The 16,458-nt window shown below is 47.6% G+C and overlaps 42 non-coding genes across 42 annotated transcripts; all 42 read right to left on the bottom strand.

The window, feature by feature from the left end:
• Window positions 1–35: 35 nt before the first annotated feature.
• Window positions 36–154, bottom strand: LOC144460918 (5S ribosomal RNA). The gene has a single exon (XR_013489637.1). It is a non-coding gene; the product is annotated as a 5S ribosomal RNA (ribosomal RNA).
• A 285-nt stretch (window positions 155–439) lies between these two features.
• On the bottom strand, window positions 440–558 carry LOC144460368 (5S ribosomal RNA). Its single transcript, XR_013489086.1, has one exon. It is a non-coding gene; the product is annotated as a 5S ribosomal RNA (ribosomal RNA).
• Window positions 559–843: 285 nt separating this feature from the next.
• On the bottom strand, window positions 844–962 carry LOC144460369 (5S ribosomal RNA). The gene has a single exon (XR_013489087.1). It is a non-coding gene; the product is annotated as a 5S ribosomal RNA (ribosomal RNA).
• A 265-nt stretch (window positions 963–1,227) lies between these two features.
• Window positions 1,228–1,346, bottom strand: LOC144460370 (5S ribosomal RNA). Its single transcript, XR_013489088.1, has one exon. It is a non-coding gene; the product is annotated as a 5S ribosomal RNA (ribosomal RNA).
• A 285-nt stretch (window positions 1,347–1,631) lies between these two features.
• On the bottom strand, window positions 1,632–1,750 carry LOC144460371 (5S ribosomal RNA). Its single transcript, XR_013489089.1, has one exon. It is a non-coding gene; the product is annotated as a 5S ribosomal RNA (ribosomal RNA).
• Window positions 1,751–2,035: 285 nt separating this feature from the next.
• Window positions 2,036–2,154, bottom strand: LOC144460372 (5S ribosomal RNA). Its single transcript, XR_013489090.1, has one exon. It is a non-coding gene; the product is annotated as a 5S ribosomal RNA (ribosomal RNA).
• A 285-nt stretch (window positions 2,155–2,439) lies between these two features.
• LOC144460373 (5S ribosomal RNA) lies at window positions 2,440–2,558 on the bottom strand. Its single transcript, XR_013489091.1, has one exon. It is a non-coding gene; the product is annotated as a 5S ribosomal RNA (ribosomal RNA).
• A 264-nt stretch (window positions 2,559–2,822) lies between these two features.
• LOC144461251 (5S ribosomal RNA) lies at window positions 2,823–2,941 on the bottom strand. The gene has a single exon (XR_013489970.1). It is a non-coding gene; the product is annotated as a 5S ribosomal RNA (ribosomal RNA).
• A 285-nt stretch (window positions 2,942–3,226) lies between these two features.
• LOC144460375 (5S ribosomal RNA) lies at window positions 3,227–3,345 on the bottom strand. The gene has a single exon (XR_013489093.1). It is a non-coding gene; the product is annotated as a 5S ribosomal RNA (ribosomal RNA).
• Window positions 3,346–3,610: 265 nt separating this feature from the next.
• On the bottom strand, window positions 3,611–3,729 carry LOC144460376 (5S ribosomal RNA). The gene has a single exon (XR_013489094.1). It is a non-coding gene; the product is annotated as a 5S ribosomal RNA (ribosomal RNA).
• A 285-nt stretch (window positions 3,730–4,014) lies between these two features.
• On the bottom strand, window positions 4,015–4,133 carry LOC144460999 (5S ribosomal RNA). Its single transcript, XR_013489718.1, has one exon. It is a non-coding gene; the product is annotated as a 5S ribosomal RNA (ribosomal RNA).
• A 263-nt stretch (window positions 4,134–4,396) lies between these two features.
• Window positions 4,397–4,515, bottom strand: LOC144460377 (5S ribosomal RNA). The gene has a single exon (XR_013489095.1). It is a non-coding gene; the product is annotated as a 5S ribosomal RNA (ribosomal RNA).
• Window positions 4,516–4,779: 264 nt separating this feature from the next.
• On the bottom strand, window positions 4,780–4,898 carry LOC144460378 (5S ribosomal RNA). Its single transcript, XR_013489096.1, has one exon. It is a non-coding gene; the product is annotated as a 5S ribosomal RNA (ribosomal RNA).
• A 285-nt stretch (window positions 4,899–5,183) lies between these two features.
• On the bottom strand, window positions 5,184–5,302 carry LOC144460379 (5S ribosomal RNA). The gene has a single exon (XR_013489097.1). It is a non-coding gene; the product is annotated as a 5S ribosomal RNA (ribosomal RNA).
• Window positions 5,303–5,567: 265 nt separating this feature from the next.
• Window positions 5,568–5,686, bottom strand: LOC144460380 (5S ribosomal RNA). Its single transcript, XR_013489098.1, has one exon. It is a non-coding gene; the product is annotated as a 5S ribosomal RNA (ribosomal RNA).
• A 285-nt stretch (window positions 5,687–5,971) lies between these two features.
• Window positions 5,972–6,090, bottom strand: LOC144460381 (5S ribosomal RNA). Its single transcript, XR_013489099.1, has one exon. It is a non-coding gene; the product is annotated as a 5S ribosomal RNA (ribosomal RNA).
• A 265-nt stretch (window positions 6,091–6,355) lies between these two features.
• On the bottom strand, window positions 6,356–6,474 carry LOC144460382 (5S ribosomal RNA). The gene has a single exon (XR_013489100.1). It is a non-coding gene; the product is annotated as a 5S ribosomal RNA (ribosomal RNA).
• A 285-nt stretch (window positions 6,475–6,759) lies between these two features.
• LOC144460383 (5S ribosomal RNA) lies at window positions 6,760–6,878 on the bottom strand. The gene has a single exon (XR_013489101.1). It is a non-coding gene; the product is annotated as a 5S ribosomal RNA (ribosomal RNA).
• Window positions 6,879–7,163: 285 nt separating this feature from the next.
• LOC144460384 (5S ribosomal RNA) lies at window positions 7,164–7,282 on the bottom strand. Its single transcript, XR_013489102.1, has one exon. It is a non-coding gene; the product is annotated as a 5S ribosomal RNA (ribosomal RNA).
• Window positions 7,283–7,567: 285 nt separating this feature from the next.
• On the bottom strand, window positions 7,568–7,686 carry LOC144460386 (5S ribosomal RNA). Its single transcript, XR_013489104.1, has one exon. It is a non-coding gene; the product is annotated as a 5S ribosomal RNA (ribosomal RNA).
• A 265-nt stretch (window positions 7,687–7,951) lies between these two features.
• On the bottom strand, window positions 7,952–8,070 carry LOC144461252 (5S ribosomal RNA). The gene has a single exon (XR_013489971.1). It is a non-coding gene; the product is annotated as a 5S ribosomal RNA (ribosomal RNA).
• Window positions 8,071–8,355: 285 nt separating this feature from the next.
• Window positions 8,356–8,474, bottom strand: LOC144460767 (5S ribosomal RNA). The gene has a single exon (XR_013489486.1). It is a non-coding gene; the product is annotated as a 5S ribosomal RNA (ribosomal RNA).
• Window positions 8,475–8,759: 285 nt separating this feature from the next.
• On the bottom strand, window positions 8,760–8,878 carry LOC144460387 (5S ribosomal RNA). Its single transcript, XR_013489105.1, has one exon. It is a non-coding gene; the product is annotated as a 5S ribosomal RNA (ribosomal RNA).
• A 285-nt stretch (window positions 8,879–9,163) lies between these two features.
• LOC144460388 (5S ribosomal RNA) lies at window positions 9,164–9,282 on the bottom strand. Its single transcript, XR_013489106.1, has one exon. It is a non-coding gene; the product is annotated as a 5S ribosomal RNA (ribosomal RNA).
• Window positions 9,283–9,547: 265 nt separating this feature from the next.
• Window positions 9,548–9,666, bottom strand: LOC144460920 (5S ribosomal RNA). The gene has a single exon (XR_013489639.1). It is a non-coding gene; the product is annotated as a 5S ribosomal RNA (ribosomal RNA).
• A 285-nt stretch (window positions 9,667–9,951) lies between these two features.
• On the bottom strand, window positions 9,952–10,070 carry LOC144460389 (5S ribosomal RNA). The gene has a single exon (XR_013489107.1). It is a non-coding gene; the product is annotated as a 5S ribosomal RNA (ribosomal RNA).
• A 285-nt stretch (window positions 10,071–10,355) lies between these two features.
• Window positions 10,356–10,474, bottom strand: LOC144460390 (5S ribosomal RNA). Its single transcript, XR_013489108.1, has one exon. It is a non-coding gene; the product is annotated as a 5S ribosomal RNA (ribosomal RNA).
• Window positions 10,475–10,759: 285 nt separating this feature from the next.
• LOC144460391 (5S ribosomal RNA) lies at window positions 10,760–10,878 on the bottom strand. Its single transcript, XR_013489109.1, has one exon. It is a non-coding gene; the product is annotated as a 5S ribosomal RNA (ribosomal RNA).
• A 265-nt stretch (window positions 10,879–11,143) lies between these two features.
• On the bottom strand, window positions 11,144–11,262 carry LOC144460921 (5S ribosomal RNA). The gene has a single exon (XR_013489640.1). It is a non-coding gene; the product is annotated as a 5S ribosomal RNA (ribosomal RNA).
• A 285-nt stretch (window positions 11,263–11,547) lies between these two features.
• Window positions 11,548–11,666, bottom strand: LOC144460392 (5S ribosomal RNA). Its single transcript, XR_013489110.1, has one exon. It is a non-coding gene; the product is annotated as a 5S ribosomal RNA (ribosomal RNA).
• A 285-nt stretch (window positions 11,667–11,951) lies between these two features.
• Window positions 11,952–12,070, bottom strand: LOC144461000 (5S ribosomal RNA). Its single transcript, XR_013489719.1, has one exon. It is a non-coding gene; the product is annotated as a 5S ribosomal RNA (ribosomal RNA).
• Window positions 12,071–12,333: 263 nt separating this feature from the next.
• Window positions 12,334–12,452, bottom strand: LOC144460393 (5S ribosomal RNA). Its single transcript, XR_013489111.1, has one exon. It is a non-coding gene; the product is annotated as a 5S ribosomal RNA (ribosomal RNA).
• Window positions 12,453–12,737: 285 nt separating this feature from the next.
• On the bottom strand, window positions 12,738–12,856 carry LOC144460394 (5S ribosomal RNA). Its single transcript, XR_013489112.1, has one exon. It is a non-coding gene; the product is annotated as a 5S ribosomal RNA (ribosomal RNA).
• Window positions 12,857–13,121: 265 nt separating this feature from the next.
• On the bottom strand, window positions 13,122–13,240 carry LOC144460395 (5S ribosomal RNA). Its single transcript, XR_013489113.1, has one exon. It is a non-coding gene; the product is annotated as a 5S ribosomal RNA (ribosomal RNA).
• A 265-nt stretch (window positions 13,241–13,505) lies between these two features.
• On the bottom strand, window positions 13,506–13,624 carry LOC144460397 (5S ribosomal RNA). The gene has a single exon (XR_013489115.1). It is a non-coding gene; the product is annotated as a 5S ribosomal RNA (ribosomal RNA).
• Window positions 13,625–13,909: 285 nt separating this feature from the next.
• LOC144460398 (5S ribosomal RNA) lies at window positions 13,910–14,028 on the bottom strand. The gene has a single exon (XR_013489116.1). It is a non-coding gene; the product is annotated as a 5S ribosomal RNA (ribosomal RNA).
• A 265-nt stretch (window positions 14,029–14,293) lies between these two features.
• LOC144461254 (5S ribosomal RNA) lies at window positions 14,294–14,412 on the bottom strand. The gene has a single exon (XR_013489973.1). It is a non-coding gene; the product is annotated as a 5S ribosomal RNA (ribosomal RNA).
• Window positions 14,413–14,677: 265 nt separating this feature from the next.
• LOC144461255 (5S ribosomal RNA) lies at window positions 14,678–14,796 on the bottom strand. The gene has a single exon (XR_013489974.1). It is a non-coding gene; the product is annotated as a 5S ribosomal RNA (ribosomal RNA).
• Window positions 14,797–15,081: 285 nt separating this feature from the next.
• LOC144460399 (5S ribosomal RNA) lies at window positions 15,082–15,200 on the bottom strand. Its single transcript, XR_013489117.1, has one exon. It is a non-coding gene; the product is annotated as a 5S ribosomal RNA (ribosomal RNA).
• A 285-nt stretch (window positions 15,201–15,485) lies between these two features.
• Window positions 15,486–15,604, bottom strand: LOC144460400 (5S ribosomal RNA). The gene has a single exon (XR_013489118.1). It is a non-coding gene; the product is annotated as a 5S ribosomal RNA (ribosomal RNA).
• Window positions 15,605–15,869: 265 nt separating this feature from the next.
• On the bottom strand, window positions 15,870–15,988 carry LOC144460401 (5S ribosomal RNA). Its single transcript, XR_013489119.1, has one exon. It is a non-coding gene; the product is annotated as a 5S ribosomal RNA (ribosomal RNA).
• A 265-nt stretch (window positions 15,989–16,253) lies between these two features.
• LOC144460922 (5S ribosomal RNA) lies at window positions 16,254–16,372 on the bottom strand. Its single transcript, XR_013489641.1, has one exon. It is a non-coding gene; the product is annotated as a 5S ribosomal RNA (ribosomal RNA).
• Window positions 16,373–16,458: the final 86 nt, after the last annotated feature.

Here is a 16,458-nt window from a genome sequence, read left to right on the forward strand (position 1 = left end):
GCAGCGCCCTCTGCTGATGAAAGGTGAGAATAAAAAGCTTACAGCACCGGGTATTCCCAGGCGGTCTCCCATGCAAGTACTGACCCGGCCCGACCCTGCTTAGCTTCCGAGATCGGACGAGATCGGGCGTATTCAGGGTGGTATGGCCGTAAGCAATGGAAGAGCATGTACGTACGCCATTTATAGATGGTAAAACAGCAGCAAGGGTGGATGGCAAATGGTAATCTGTCATTTTCCTGCACTCAACAAGCACCATGACAAGATCCACATGCCATTTAGTTTTGAGTTAATGCACATATACTCATTGAGAAATTAAAAAAAACAAAAAAGGAAAAAAAAGGGAAAAAAAGGAGAGTTTGTCCATTGGTGCTGTTTTCCAAGGAGCTGGCTCCAGTAAAGGAGGAGCAGCGCCCTCTGCTGATGAAAGGTGAGAATAAAAAGCTTACAGCACCGGGTATTCCCAGGCGGTCTCCCATCCAAGTACTGACCCGGCCCGACCCTGCTTAGCTTCCGAGATCGGACGAGATCGGGCGTATTCAGGGTGGTATGGCCGTAAGCCATGGAAGAGCATGCACGCACGCCATTTATAGATGGTAAAACATCAGCAAGGGTGGATGGCAAATGGTAATCTGTCATTTTCCTGCACTCAACAAGCACCATGACAAGACCCACACGCCATTTAGTTTTGAGTTAATGCACATATACTCATTGAGAAATTAAAAAAAACAAAAAAGGAAAAAAAAGGGAAAAAAAGGAGAGTTTGTCCACTGGTGCTGTTTTCCAAGGAGCTGGCTCCAGTAAAGGAGGAGCAGCGCCCTCTGCTGATGAAAGGTGAGAATAAAAAGCTTACAGCACCGGGTATTCCCAGGCGGTCTCCCATCCAAGTACTGACCCGGCCCGACCCTGCTTAGCTTCCGAGATCGGACGAGATCGGGCGTATTCAGGGTGGTATGGCCGTAAGCCATGGAAGAGCATGCACGCACGCCATTTATAGATGGTAAAACATCAGCAAGGGTGGATGGCAAATGGTAATCTGTCATTTTCCTGCACTCAACAAGCGCCATGACAAGACCCACACGCCATTTAGTTTTCAGTTAATGCACATATACTCACTGACAAATTAAAACAAAAAAAAAAAGAGAGTTTGTCCACTGGTGCTGTTTTCCAAGGAGCTGGCTCCAGTAAAGGAGGAGCAGCGCCCTCTGCTGATGAAAGGTGAGAATAAAAAGCTTACAGCACCGGGTATTCCCAGGCGGTCTCCCATCCAAGTACTGACCCGGCCCGACCCTGCTTAGCTTCCGAGATCGGACGAGATCGGGCGTATTCAGGGTGGTATGGCCGTAAGCAATGGAAGAGCATGTACGTACGCCATTTATAGATGGTAAAACAGCAGCAAGGGTGGATGGCAAATGGTAATCTGTCATTTTCCTGCACTCAACAAGCACCATGACAAGATCCACATGCCATTTAGTTTTGAGTTAATGCACATATACTCATTGAGAAATTAAAAAAAACAAAAAAGGAAAAAAAAGGGAAAAAAAGGAGAGTTTGTCCATTGGTGCTGTTTTCCAAGGAGCTGGCTCCAGTAAAGGAGGAGCAGCGCCCTCTGCTGATGAAAGGTGAGAATAAAAAGCTTACAGCACCGGGTATTCCCAGGCGGTCTCCCATCCAAGTACTGACCCGGCCCGACCCTGCTTAGCTTCCGAGATCGGACGAGATCGGGCGTATTCAGGGTGGTATGGCCGTAAGCCATGGAAGAGCATGCACGCACGCCATTTATAGATGGTAAAACATCAGCAAGGGTGGATGGCAAATGGTAATCTGTCATTTTCCTGCACTCAACAAGCACCATGACAAGACCCACACGCCATTTAGTTTTGAGTTAATGCACATATACTCATTGAGAAATTAAAAAAAACAAAAAAGGAAAAAAAAGGGAAAAAAAGGAGAGTTTGTCCACTGGTGCTGTTTTCCAAGGAGCTGGCTCCAGTAAAGGAGGAGCAGCGCCCTCTGCTGATGAAAGGTGAGAATAAAAAGCTTACAGCACCGGGTATTCCCAGGCGGTCTCCCATCCAAGTACTGACCCGGCCCGACCCTGCTTAGCTTCCGAGATCGGACGAGATCGGGCGTATTCAGGGTGGTATGGCCGTAAGCCATGGAAGAGCATGCACGCACGCCATTTATAGATGGTAAAACATCAGCAAGGGTGGATGGCAAATGGTAATCTGTCATTTTCCTGCACTCAACAAGCACCATGACAAGACCCACACGCCATTTAGTTTTGAGTTAATGCACATATACTCATTGAGAAATTAAAAAAAACAAAAAAGGAAAAAAAAGGGAAAAAAAGGAGAGTTTGTCCACTGGTGCTGTTTTCCAAGGAGCTGGCTCCAGTAAAGGAGGAGCAGCGCCCTCTGCTGATGAAAGGTGAGAATAAAAAGCTTACAGCACCGGGTATTCCCAGGCGGTCTCCCATCCAAGTACTGACCCGGCCCGACCCTGCTTAGCTTCCGAGATCGGACGAGATCGGGCGTATTCAGGGTGGTATGGCCGTAAGCCATGGAAGAGCATGCACGCACGCCACTTATAGATGGTAAAACATCAGCAAGGGTGGATGGCAAATGGTAATCTGTCATTTTCATGCACTCAACAAGCGCCATGACAAGACCCACACGCCATTTAGTTTTCAGTTAATGCACATATACTCACTGACAAATTAAAAAAAAAAAAAAAGAGAGTTTGTCCACTGGTGCTGTTTTCCAAGGAGCTGGCTCCAGTAAAGGAGGAGCAGCACCCTCTGCTGATGAAAGGTGAGAATAAAAAGCTTACAGCACCGGGTATTCCCAGGCGGTCTCCAATGCAAGTACTGACCCGGCCCGACCCTGCTTAGCTTCCGAGATCGGACGAGATCGGGCGTATTCAGGGTGGTATGGCCGTAAGCCATGGAAGAGCATGCACGCACGCCATTTATAGATGGTAAAACATCAGCAAGGGTGGATGGCAAATGGTAATCTGTCATTTTCCTGCACTCAACAAGCACCATGACAAGACCCACACGCCATTTAGTTTTGAGTTAATGCACATATACTCATTGAGAAATTAAAAAAAACAAAAAAGGAAAAAAAAGGGAAAAAAAGGAGAGTTTGTCCACTGGTGCTGTTTTCCAAGGAGCTGGCTCCAGTAAAGGAGGAGCAGCGCCCTCTGCTGATGAAAGGTGAGAATAAAAAGCTTACAGCACCGGGTATTCCCAGGCGGTCTCCCATCCAAGTACTGACCCGGCCCGACCCTGCTTAGCTTCCGAGATCGGACGAGATCGGGCGTATTCAGGGTGGTATGGCCGTAAGCCATGGAAGAACATGCACGCACGCCATTTATAGATGGTAAAACATCAGCAAGGGTGGATGGCAAATGGTAATCTGTCATTTTCCTGCACTCAACAAGCGCCATGACAAGACCCACACGCCATTTAGTTTTGAGTTAATGCACATATACTCACTGACAAATTAAAACAAAAAAAAAAAGAGAGTTTGTCCACTGGTGCTGTTTTCCAAGGAGCTGGCTCCAGTAAAGGAGGAGCAGCGCCCTCTGCTGATGAAAGGTGAGAATAAAAAGCTTACAGCACCGGGTATTCCCAGGCGGTCTCCCATCCAAGTACTGACCCGGCCCGACCCTGCTTAGCTTCCGAGATCGGACGAGATCGGGCGTATTCAGGGTGGTATGGCCGTAAGCCATGGAAGAGCATGCACGCACGCCATTTATAGATGGTAAAACATCAGCAAGGGTGGATGGCAAATGGTAATCTGTCATTTTCCTGCACTCAACAAGCACCATGACAAGACCCACACGCCATTTAGTTTTGAGTTAATGCACATATACTCATTGAGAAATTAAAAAAAACAAAAAAGGAAAAAAAAGGGAAAAAAAGGAGAGTTTGTCCACTGGTGCTGTTTTCCAAGGAGCTGGCTCCAGTAAAGGAGGAGCAGCTCCCTCTGCTGATGAAAGGTGAGAATAAAAAGCTTACAGCACCGGGTATTCCCAGGCGGTCTCCCATCCAAATACTGACCCGGCCCGACCCTGCTTAGCTTCCGAGATCGGACGAGATCGGGCGTATTCAGGGTGGTATGGCCGTAAGCCATGGAAGAGCATGCACGCACGCCATTTATAGATGGTAAAACATCAGCAAGGGTGGATGGCAAATGGTAATCTGTCATTTTCCTGCACTCAACAAGCGCCATGACAAGACCCACACGCCATTTAGTTTTCAGTTAATGCACATATACTCACTGACAAATTAAAACAAAAAAAAAAAGAGTTTGTCCACTGGTGCTGTTTTCCAAGGAGCTGGCTCCAGTAAAGGAGGAGCAGCGCCCTCTGCTGATGAAAGGTGAGAATAAAAAGCTTACAGCACCGGGTATTCCCAGGCGGTCTCCCATCCAAGTACTGACCCGGCCCGACCCTGCTTAGCTTCCGAGATCGGACGAGATCGGGCGTATTCAGGGTGGTATGGCCGTAAGCCATGGAAGAGCATGCACGCACGCCATTTATAGATGGTAAAACATCAGCAAGGGTGGATGGCAAATGGTAATCTGTCAGTTTCCTGCACTCAACAAGCGCCATGACAAGACCCACACGCCATTTAGTTTTCAGTTAATGCACATATACTCACTGACAAATTAAAACAAAAAAAAAAAAGAGTTTGTCCACTGGTGCTGTTTTCCAAGGAGCTGGCTCCAGTAAAGGAGGAGCAGCGCCCTCTGCTGATGAAAGGTGAGAATAAAAAGCTTACAGCACCGGGTATTCCCAGGCGGTCTCCCATCCAAGTACTGACCCGGCCCGACCCTGCTTAGCTTCCGAGATCGGACGAGATCGGGCGTATTCAGGGTGGTATGGCCGTAAGCCATGGAAGAGCATGCACGCACGCCATTTATAGATGGTAAAACATCAGCAAGGGTGGATGGCAAATGGTAATCTGTCATTTTCCTGCACTCAACAAGCACCATGACAAGACCCACACGCCATTTAGTTTTGAGTTAATGCACATATACTCATTGAGAAATTAAAAAAAACAAAAAAGGAAAAAAAAGGGAAAAAAAGGAGAGTTTGTCCACTGGTGCTGTTTTCCAAGGAGCTGGCTCCAGTAAAGGAGGAGCAGCGCCCTCTGCTGATGAAAGGTGAGAATAAAAAGCTTACAGCACCGGGTATTCCCAGGCGGTCTCCCATCCAAGTACTGACCCGGCCCGACCCTGCTTAGCTTCCGAGATCGGACGAGATCGGGCGTATTCAGGGTGGTATGGCCGTAAGCCATGGAAGAGCATGCACGCACGCCATTTATAGATGGTAAAACATCAGCAAGGGTGGATGGCAAATGGTAATCTGTCATTTTCCTGCACTCAACAAGCGCCATGACAAGACCCACACGCCATTTAGTTTTCAGTTAATGCACATATACTCACTGACAAATTAAAACAAAAAAAAAAAGAGAGTTTGTCCACTGGTGCTGTTTTCCAAGGAGCTGGCTCCAGTAAAGGAGGAGCAGCGCCCTCTGCTGATGAAAGGTGAGAATAAAAAGCTTACAGCACCGGGTATTCCCAGGCGGTCTCCCATCCAAGTACTGACCCGGCCCGACCCTGCTTAGCTTCCGAGATCGGACGAGATCGGGCGTATTCAGGGTGGTATGGCCGTAAGCCATGGAAGAGCATGCACGCACGCCATTTATAGATGGTAAAACATCAGCAAGGGTGGATGGCAAATGGTAATCTGTCATTTTCCTGCACTCAACAAGCACCATGACAAGACCCACACGCCATTTAGTTTTGAGTTAATGCACATATACTCATTGAGAAATTAAAAAAAACAAAAAAGGAAAAAAAAGGGAAAAAAAGGAGAGTTTGTCCACTGGTGCTGTTTTCCAAGGAGCTGGCTCCAGTAAAGGAGGAGCAGCGCCCTCTGCTGATGAAAGGTGAGAATAAAAAGCTTACAGCACCGGGTATTCCCAGGCGGTCTCCCATCCAAGTACTGACCCGGCCCGACCCTGCTTAGCTTCCGAGATCGGACGAGATCGGGCGTATTCAGGGTGGTATGGCCGTAAGCCATGGAAGAGCATGCACGCACGCCATTTATAGATGGTAAAACATCAGCAAGGGTGGATGGCAAATGGTAATCTGTCATTTTCCTGCACTCAACAAGCGCCATGACAAGACCCACACGCCATTTAGTTTTCAGTTAATGCACATATACTCACTGACAAATTAAAACAAAAAAAAAAAGAGAGTTTGTCCACTGGTGCTGTTTTCCAAGGAGCTGGCTCCAGTAAAGGAGGAGCAGCGCCCTCTGCTGATGAAAGGTGAGAATAAAAAGCTTACAGCACCGGGTATTCCCAGGCGGTCTCCCATCCAAGTACTGACCCGGCCCGACCCTGCTTAGCTTCCGAGATCGGACGAGATCGGGCGTATTCAGGGTGGTATGGCCGTAAGCAATGGAAGAGCATGTACGTACGCCATTTATAGATGGTAAAACAGCAGCAAGGGTGGATGGCAAATGGTAATCTGTCATTTTCCTGCACTCAACAAGCACCATGACAAGATCCACATGCCATTTAGTTTTGAGTTAATGCACATATACTCATTGAGAAATTAAAAAAAACAAAAAAGGAAAAAAAAGGGAAAAAAAGGAGAGTTTGTCCATTGGTGCTGTTTTCCAAGGAGCTGGCTCCAGTAAAGGAGGAGCAGCGCCCTCTGCTGATGAAAGGTGAGAATAAAAAGCTTACAGCACCGGGTATTCCCAGGCGGTCTCCCATCCAAGTACTGACCCGGCCCGACCCTGCTTAGCTTCCGAGATCGGACGAGATCGGGCGTATTCAGGGTGGTATGGCCGTAAGCCATGGAAGAGCATGCACGCACGCCATTTATAGATGGTAAAACATCAGCAAGGGTGGATGGCAAATGGTAATCTGTCATTTTCCTGCACTCAACAAGCACCATGACAAGACCCACACGCCATTTAGTTTTGAGTTAATGCACATATACTCATTGAGAAATTAAAAAAAACAAAAAAGGAAAAAAAAGGGAAAAAAAGGAGAGTTTGTCCACTGGTGCTGTTTTCCAAGGAGCTGGCTCCAGTAAAGGAGGAGCAGCGCCCTCTGCTGATGAAAGGTGAGAATAAAAAGCTTACAGCACCGGGTATTCCCAGGCGGTCTCCCATCCAAGTACTGACCCGGCCCGACCCTGCTTAGCTTCCGAGATCGGACGAGATCGGGCGTATTCAGGGTGGTATGGCCGTAAGCCATGGAAGAGCATGCACGCACGCCATTTATAGATGGTAAAACATCAGCAAGGGTGGATGGCAAATGGTAATCTGTCATTTTCCTGCACTCAACAAGCACCATGACAAGACCCACACGCCATTTAGTTTTGAGTTAATGCACATATACTCATTGAGAAATTAAAAAAAACAAAAAAGGAAAAAAAAGGGAAAAAAAGGAGAGTTTGTCCACTGGTGCTGTTTTCCAAGGAGCTGGCTCCAGTAAAGGAGGAGCAGCGCCCTCTGCTGATGAAAGGTGAGAATAAAAAGCTTACAGCACCGGGTATTCCCAGGCGGTCTCCCATCCAAGTACTGACCCGGCCCGACCCTGCTTAGCTTCCGAGATCGGACGAGATCGGGCGTATTCAGGGTGGTATGGCCGTAAGCCATGGAAGAGCATGCACGCACGCCACTTATAGATGGTAAAACATCAGCAAGGGTGGATGGCAAATGGTAATCTGTCATTTTCATGCACTCAACAAGCGCCATGACAAGACCCACACGCCATTTAGTTTTCAGTTAATGCACATATACTCACTGACAAATTAAAAAAAAAAAAAAAAGAGAGTTTGTCCACTGGTGCTGTTTTCCAAGGAGCTGGCTCCAGTAAAGGAGGAGCAGCGCCCTCTGCTGATGAAAGGTGAGAATAAAAAGCTTACAGCACCGGGTATTCCCAGGCGGTCTCCAATGCAAGTACTGACCCGGCCCGACCCTGCTTAGCTTCCGAGATCGGACGAGATCGGGCGTATTCAGGGTGGTATGGCCGTAAGCAATGGAAGAGCATGTACGTACGCCATTTATAGATGGTAAAACAGCAGCAAGGGTGGATGGCAAATGGTAATCTGTCATTTTCCTGCACTCAACAAGCACCATGACAAGACCCACATGCCATTTAGTTTTGAGTTAATGCACATATACTCATTGAGAAATTAAAAAAAACAAAAAAGGAAAAAAAAGGGAAAAAAAGGAGAGTTTGTCCACTGGTGCTGTTTTCCAAGGAGCTGGCTCCAGTAAAGGAGGAGCAGCACCCTCTGCTGATGAAAGGTGAGAATAAAAAGCTTACAGCACCGGGTATTCCCAGGCGGTCTCCCATCCAAGTACTGACCCGGCCCGACCCTGCTTAGCTTCCGAGATCGGACGAGATCGAGCGTATTCAGGGTGGTATGGCCGTAAGCCATGGAAGAGCATGCATGCACGCCATTTATAGATGGTAAAACATCAGCAAGGGTGGATGGCAAATGGTAATCTGTCATTTTCCTGCACTCAACAAGCACCATGACAAGACCCACACGCCATTTAGTTTTGAGTTAATGCACATATACTCATTGAGAAATTAAAAAAAACAAAAAAGGAAAAAAAAGGGAAAAAAAGGAGAGTTTGTCCACTGGTGCTGTTTTCCAAGGAGCTGGCTCCAGTAAAGGAGGAGCAGCGCCCTCTGCTGATGAAAGGTGAGAATAAAAAGCTTACAGCACCGGGTATTCCCAGGCGGTCTCCCATCCAAGTACTGACCCGGCCCGACCCTGCTTAGCTTCCGAGATCGGACGAGATCGGGCGTATTCAGGGTGGTATGGCCGTAAGCCATGGAAGAGCATGCACGCACGCCATTTATAGATGGTAAAACATCAGCAAGGGTGGATGGCAAATGGTAATCTGTCATTTTCCTGCACTCAACAAGCACCATGACAAGACCCACACGCCATTTAGTTTTGAGTTAATGCACATATACTCATTGAGAAATTAAAAAAAACAAAAAAGGAAAAAAAAGGGAAAAAAAGGAGAGTTTGTCCACTGGTGCTGTTTTCCAAGGAGCTGGCTCCAGTAAAGGAGGAGCAGCGCCCTCTGCTGATGAAAGGTGAGAATAAAAAGCTTACAGCACCGGGTATTCCCAGGCGGTCTCCCATCCAAGTACTGACCCGGCCCGACCCTGCTTAGCTTCCGAGATCGGACGAGATCGGGCGTATTCAGGGTGGTATGGCCGTAAGCCATGGAAGAACATGCACGCACGCCATTTATAGATGGTAAAACATCAGCAAGGGTGGATGGCAAATGGTAATCTGTCATTTTCCTGCACTCAACAAGCGCCATGACAAGACCCACACGCCATTTAGTTTTCAGTTAATGCACATATACTCACTGACAAATTAAAACAAAAAAAAAAGGAGAGTTTGTCCACTGGTGCTGTTTTCCAAGGAGCTGGCTCCAGTAAAGGAGGAGCAGCGCCCTCTGCTGATGAAAGGTGAGAATAAAAAGCTTACAGCACCGGGTATTCCCAGGCGGTCTCCCATGCAAGTACTGACCCGGCCCGACCCTGCTTAGCTTCCGAGATCGGACGAGATCGGGCGTATTCAGGGTGGTATGGCCGTAAGCAATGGAAGAGCATGTACGTACGCCATTTATAGATGGTAAAACAGCAGCAAGGGTGGATGGCAAATGGTAATCTGTCATTTTCCTGCACTCAACAAGCACCATGACAAGACCCACATGCCATTTAGTTTTGAGTTAATGCACATATACTCATTGAGAAATTAAAAAAAACAAAAAAGGAAAAAAAAGGGAAAAAAAGGAGAGTTTGTCCATTGGTGCTGTTTTCCAAGGAGCTGGCTCCAGTAAAGGAGGAGCAGCGCCCTCTGCTGATGAAAGGTGAGAATAAAAAGCTTACAGCACCGGGTATTCCCAGGCGGTCTCCCATCCAAGTACTGACCCGGCCCGACCCTGCTTAGCTTCCGAGATCGGACGAGATCGGGCGTATTCAGGGTGGTATGGCCGTAAGCCATGGAAGAGCATGCATGCACGCCATTTATAGATGGTAAAACATCAGCAAGGGTGGATGGCAAATGGTAATCTGTCATTTTCCTGCACTCAACAAGCACCATGACAAGACCCACACGCCATTTAGTTTTGAGTTAATGCACATATACTCATTGAGAAATTAAAAAAAACAAAAAAGGAAAAAAAAGGGAAAAAAAGGAGAGTTTGTCCACTGGTGCTGTTTTCCAAGGAGCTGGCTCCAGTAAAGGAGGAGCAGCGCCCTCTGCTGATGAAAGGTGAGAATAAAAAGCTTACAGCACCGGGTATTCCCAGGCGGTCTCCCATCCAAGTACTGACCCGGCCCGACCCTGCTTAGCTTCCGAGATCGGACGAGATCGGGCGTATTCAGGGTGGTATGGCCGTAAGCCATGGAAGAGCATGCACGCACGCCATTTATAGATGGTAAAACATCAGCAAGGGTGGATGGCAAATGGTAATCTGTCATTTTCCTGCACTCAACAAGCACCATGACAAGACCCACACGCCATTTAGTTTTGAGTTAATGCACATATACTCATTGAGAAATTAAAAAAAACAAAAAAGGAAAAAAAAGGGAAAAAAAGGAGAGTTTGTCCACTGGTGCTGTTTTCCAAGGAGCTGGCTCCAGTAAAGGAGGAGCAGCGCCCTCTGCTGATGAAAGGTGAGAATAAAAAGCTTACAGCACCGGGTATTCCCAGGCGGTCTCCCATCCAAGTACTGACCCGGCCCGACCCTGCTTAGCTTCCGAGATCGGACGAGATCGGGCGTATTCAGGGTGGTATGGCCGTAAGCCATGGAAGAACATGCACGCACGCCATTTATAGATGGTAAAACATCAGCAAGGGTGGATGGCAAATGGTAATCTGTCATTTTCCTGCACTCAACAAGCGCCATGACAAGACCCACACGCCATTTAGTTTTGAGTTAATGCACATATACTCACTGACAAATTAAAACAAAAAAAAAAAGAGAGTTTGTCCACTGGTGCTGTTTTCCAAGGAGCTGGCTCCAGTAAAGGAGGAGCAGCGCCCTCTGCTGATGAAAGGTGAGAATAAAAAGCTTACAGCACCGGGTATTCCCAGGCGGTCTCCCATGCAAGTACTGACCCGGCCCGACCCTGCTTAGCTTCCGAGATCGGACGAGATCGGGCGTATTCAGGGTGGTATGGCCGTAAGCCATGGAAGAGCATGTACGTACGCCATTTATAGATGGTAAAACAGCAGCAAGGGTGGATGGCAAATGGTAATCTGTCATTTTCCTGCACTCAACAAGCACCATGACAAGACCCACATGCCATTTAGTTTTGAGTTAATGCACATATACTCATTGAGAAATTAAAAAAAACAAAAAAGGAAAAAAAAGGGAAAAAAAGGAGAGTTTGTCCACTGGTGCTGTTTTCCAAGGAGCTGGCTCCAGTAAAGGAGGAGCAGCGCCCTCTGCTGATGAAAGGTGAGAATAAAAAGCTTACAGCACCGGGTATTCCCAGGCGGTCTCCCATCCAAGTACTGACCCGGCCCGACCCTGCTTAGCTTCCGAGATCGGACGAGATCGGGCGTATTCAGGGTGGTATGGCCGTAAGCCATGGAAGAGCATGCACGCACGCCATTTATAGATGGTAAAACATCAGCAAGGGTGGATGGCAAATGGTAATCTGTCATTTTCCTGCACTCAACAAGCACCATGACAAGACCCACACGCCATTTAGTTTTGAGTTAATGCACATATACTCATTGAGAAATTAAAAAAAACAAAAAAGGAAAAAAAAGGGAAAAAAAGGAGAGTTTGTCCACTGGTGCTGTTTTCCAAGGAGCTGGCTCCAGTAAAGGAGGAGCAGCTCCCTCTGCTGATGAAAGGTGAGAATAAAAAGCTTACAGCACCGGGTATTCCCAGGCGGTCTCCCATCCAAATACTGACCCGGCCCGACCCTGCTTAGCTTCCGAGATCGGACGAGATCGGGCGTATTCAGGGTGGTATGGCCGTAAGCCATGGAAGAGCATGCACGCACGCCATTTATAGATGGTAAAACATCAGCAAGGGTGGATGGCAAATGGTAATCTGTCATTTTCCTGCACTCAACAAGCGCCATGACAAGACCCACACGCCATTTAGTTTTCAGTTAATGCACATATACTCACTGACAAATTAAAACAAAAAAAAAAAGAGTTTGTCCACTGGTGCTGTTTTCCAAGGAGCTGGCTCCAGTAAAGGAGGAGCAGCGCCCTCTGCTGATGAAAGGTGAGAATAAAAAGCTTACAGCACCGGGTATTCCCAGGCGGTCTCCCATCCAAGTACTGACCCGGCCCGACCCTGCTTAGCTTCCGAGATCGGACGAGATCGGGCGTATTCAGGGTGGTATGGCCGTAAGCCATGGAAGAGCATGCACGCACGCCATTTATAGATGGTAAAACATCAGCAAGGGTGGATGGCAAATGGTAATCTGTCATTTTCCTGCACTCAACAAGCACCATGACAAGACCCACACGCCATTTAGTTTTGAGTTAATGCACATATACTCATTGAGAAATTAAAAAAAACAAAAAAGGAAAAAAAAGGGAAAAAAAGGAGAGTTTGTCCACTGGTGCTGTTTTCCAAGGAGCTGGCTCCAGTAAAGGAGGAGCAGCGCCCTCTGCTGATGAAAGGTGAGAATAAAAAGCTTACAGCACCGGGTATTCCCAGGCGGTCTCCCATCCAAGTACTGACCCGGCCCGACCCTGCTTAGCTTCCGAGATCGGACGAGATCGGGCGTATTCAGGGTGGTATGGCCGTAAGCCATGGAAGAGCATGCACGCACGCCATTTATAGATGGTAAAACATCAGCAAGGGTGGATGGCAAATGGTAATCTGTTATTTTCCTGCACTCAACAAGCGCCATGACAAGACCCACACGCCATTTAGTTTTCAGTTAATGCACATATACTCACTGACAAATTAAAAAAAAAAAAAAAAGAGAGTTTGTCCACTGGTGCTGTTTTCCAAGGAGCTGGCTCCAGTAAAGGAGGAGCAGCGCCCTCTGCTGATGAAAGGTGAGAATAAAAAGCTTACAGCACCGGGTATTCCCAGGCGGTCTCCCATCCAAGTACTGACCCGGCCCGACCCTGCTTAGCTTCCGAGATCGGACGAGATCGGGCGTATTCAGGGTGGTATGGCCGTAAGCCATGGAAGAGCATGCACGCACGCCATTTATAGATGGTAAAACATCAGCAAGGGTGGATGGCAAATGGTAATCTGTCATTTTCCTGCACTCAACAAGCGCCATGACAAGACCCACACGCCATTTAGTTTTCAGTTAATGCACATATACTCACTGACAAATTAAAACAAAAAAAAAAAGAGAGTTTGTCCACTGGTGCTGTTTTCCAAGGAGCTGGCTCCAGTAAAGGAGGAGCAGCGCCCTCTGCTGATGAAAGGTGAGAATAAAAAGCTTACAGCACCGGGTATTCCCAGGCGGTCTCCCATCCAAGTACTGACCCGGCCCGACCCTGCTTAGCTTCCGAGATCGGACGAGATCGGGCGTATTCAGGGTGGTATGGCCGTAAGCCATGGAAGAGCATGCACGCACGCCATTTATAGATGGTAAAACATCAGCAAGGGTGGATGGCAAATGGTAATCTGTCATTTTCCTGCACTCAACAAGCACCATGACAAGACCCACACGCCATTTAGTTTTGAGTTAATGCACATATACTCATTGAGAAATTAAAAAAAACAAAAAAGGAAAAAAAAGGGAAAAAAAGGAGAGTTTGTCCACTGGTGCTGTTTTCCAAGGAGCTGGCTCCAGTAAAGGAGGAGCAGCGCCCTCTGCTGATGAAAGGTGAGAATAAAAAGCTTACAGCACCGGGTATTCCCAGGCGGTCTCCCATCCAAGTACTGACCCGGCCCGACCCTGCTTAGCTTCCGAGATCGGACGAGATCGGGCGTATTCAGGGTGGTATGGCCGTAAGCCATGGAAGAGCATGCACGCACGCCACTTATAGATGGTAAAACATCAGCAAGGGCGGATGGCAAATGGTAATCTGTCATTTTCCTGCACTCAACAAGCACCATGACAAGACCCACACGCCATTTAGTTTTCAGTTAATGCACATATACTCACTGACAAATTAAAAAAGGAAAAAAAAGAGAGTTTGTCCACTGGTGCTGTTTTCCAAGGAGCTGGCTCCAGTAAAGGAGGAGCAGCGCCCTCTGCTGATGAAAGGTGAGAATAAAAAGCTTACAGCACCGGGTATTCCCAGGCGGTCTCCAATGCAAGTACTGACCCGGCCCGACCCTGCTTAGCTTCCGAGATCGGACGAGATCGGGCGTATTCAGGGTGGTATGGCCGTAAGCAATGGAAGAGCATGTACGTACGCCATTTATAGATGGTAAAACAGCAGCAAGGGTGGATGGCAAATGGTAATCTGTCATTTTCCTGCACTCAACAAGCGCCATGACAAGACCCACACGCCATTTAGTTTTCAGTTAATGCACATATACTCACTGACAAATTAAAAAAAAAAAAAAAAGAGAGTTTGTCCACTGGTGCTGTTTTCCAAGGAGCTGGCTCCAGTAAAGGAGGAGCAGCGCCCTCTGCTGATGAAAGGTGAGAATAAAAAGCTTACAGCACCGGGTATTCCCAGGCGGTCTCCAATGCAAGTACTGACCCGGCCCGACCCTGCTTAGCTTCCGAGATCGGACGAGATCGGGCGTATTCAGGGTGGTATGGCCGTAAGCAATGGAAGAGCATGTACGTACGCCATTTATAGATGGTAAAACAGCAGCAAGGGTGGATGGCAAATGGTAATCTGTCATTTTCCTGCACTCAACAAGCACCATGACAAGACCCACATGCCATTTAGTTTTGAGTTAATGCACATATACTCATTGAGAAATTAAAAAAAACAAAAAAGGAAAAAAAAGGGAAAAAAAGGAGAGTTTGTCCATTGGTGCTGTTTTCCAAGGAGCTGGCTCCAGTAAAGGAGGAGCAGCGCCCTCTGCTGATGAAAGGTGAGAATAAAAAGCTTACAGCACCGGGTATTCCCAGGCGGTCTCCCATCCAAGTACTGACCCGGCCCGACCCTGCTTAGCTTCCGAGATCGGACGAGATCGGGCGTATTCAGGGTGGTATGGCCGTAAGCCATGGAAGAGCATGCACGCACGCCATTTATAGATGGTAAAACATCAGCAAGGGTGGATGGCAAATGGTAATCTGTCATTTTCCTGCACTCAACAAGCACCATGACAAGACCCACACACCATTTAGTTTTGAGTTAATGCACATATACTCATTGAGAAATTAAAAAAAACAAAAAAGGAAAAAAAAGGGAAAAAAAGGAGAGTTTGTCCACTGGTGCTGTTTTCCAAGGAGCTGGCTCCAGTAAAGGAGGAGCAGCGCCCTCTGCTGATGAAAGGTGAGAATAAAAAGCTTACAGCACCGGGTATTCCCAGGCGGTCTCCCATCCAAGTACTGACCCGGCCCGACCCTGCTTAGCTTCCGAGATCGGACGAGATCGGGCGTATTCAGGGTGGTATGGCCGTAAGCCATGGAAGAGCATGCACGCACGCCATTTATAGATGGTAAAACATCAGCAAGGGTGGATGGCAAATGGTAATCTGTCATTTTCCTGCACTCAACAAGTGCCATGACAAGACCCACACGCCATTTAGTTTTGAGTTAATGCACATATACTCACTGACAAATTAAAACAAAAAAAAAAAGAGAGTTTGTCCACTGGTGCTGTTTTCCAAGGAGCTGGCTCCAGTAAAGGAGGAGCAGCGCCCTCTGCTGATGAAAGGTGAGAATAAAAAGCTTACAGCACCGGGTATTCCCAGGCGGTCTCCCATCCAAGTACTGACCCGGCCCGACCCTGCTTAGCTTCCGAGATCGGACGAGATCGGGCGTATTCAGGGTGGTATGGCCGTAAGCCATGGAAGAGCATGCACGCACGCCATTTATAGATGGTAAAACATCAGCAAGGGTGGATGGCAAATGGTAATCTGTCATTTTCCTGCACTCAACAAGCGCCATGACAAGACCCACACACCATTTAGTTTTCAGTTAATGCACATATACTCACTGACAAATTAAAACAAAAAAAAAAAGAGAGTTTGTCCACTGGTGCTGTTTTCCAAGGAGCTGGCTCCAGTAAAGGAGGAGCAGCGCCCTCTGCTGATGAAAGGTGAGAATAAAAAGCTTACAGCACCGGGTATTCCCAGGCGGTCTCCCATGCAAGTACTGACCCGGCCCGACCCTGCTTAGCTTCCGAGATCGGACGAGATCGGGCGTATTCAGGGTGGTATGGCCGTAAGCAATGGAAGAGCATGTACGTACGCCATTTATAGATGGTAAAACAGCAGCAAGGGTGGATGGCAAATGGTAATCTGTCATTTTCCTGC

This window comes from Epinephelus lanceolatus, chromosome 22, assembly GCF_041903045.1.
Source record: "Epinephelus lanceolatus isolate andai-2023 chromosome 22, ASM4190304v1, whole genome shotgun sequence".
NCBI classification, from domain to species: Eukaryota; Metazoa; Chordata; class Actinopteri; order Perciformes; family Serranidae; genus Epinephelus; species Epinephelus lanceolatus.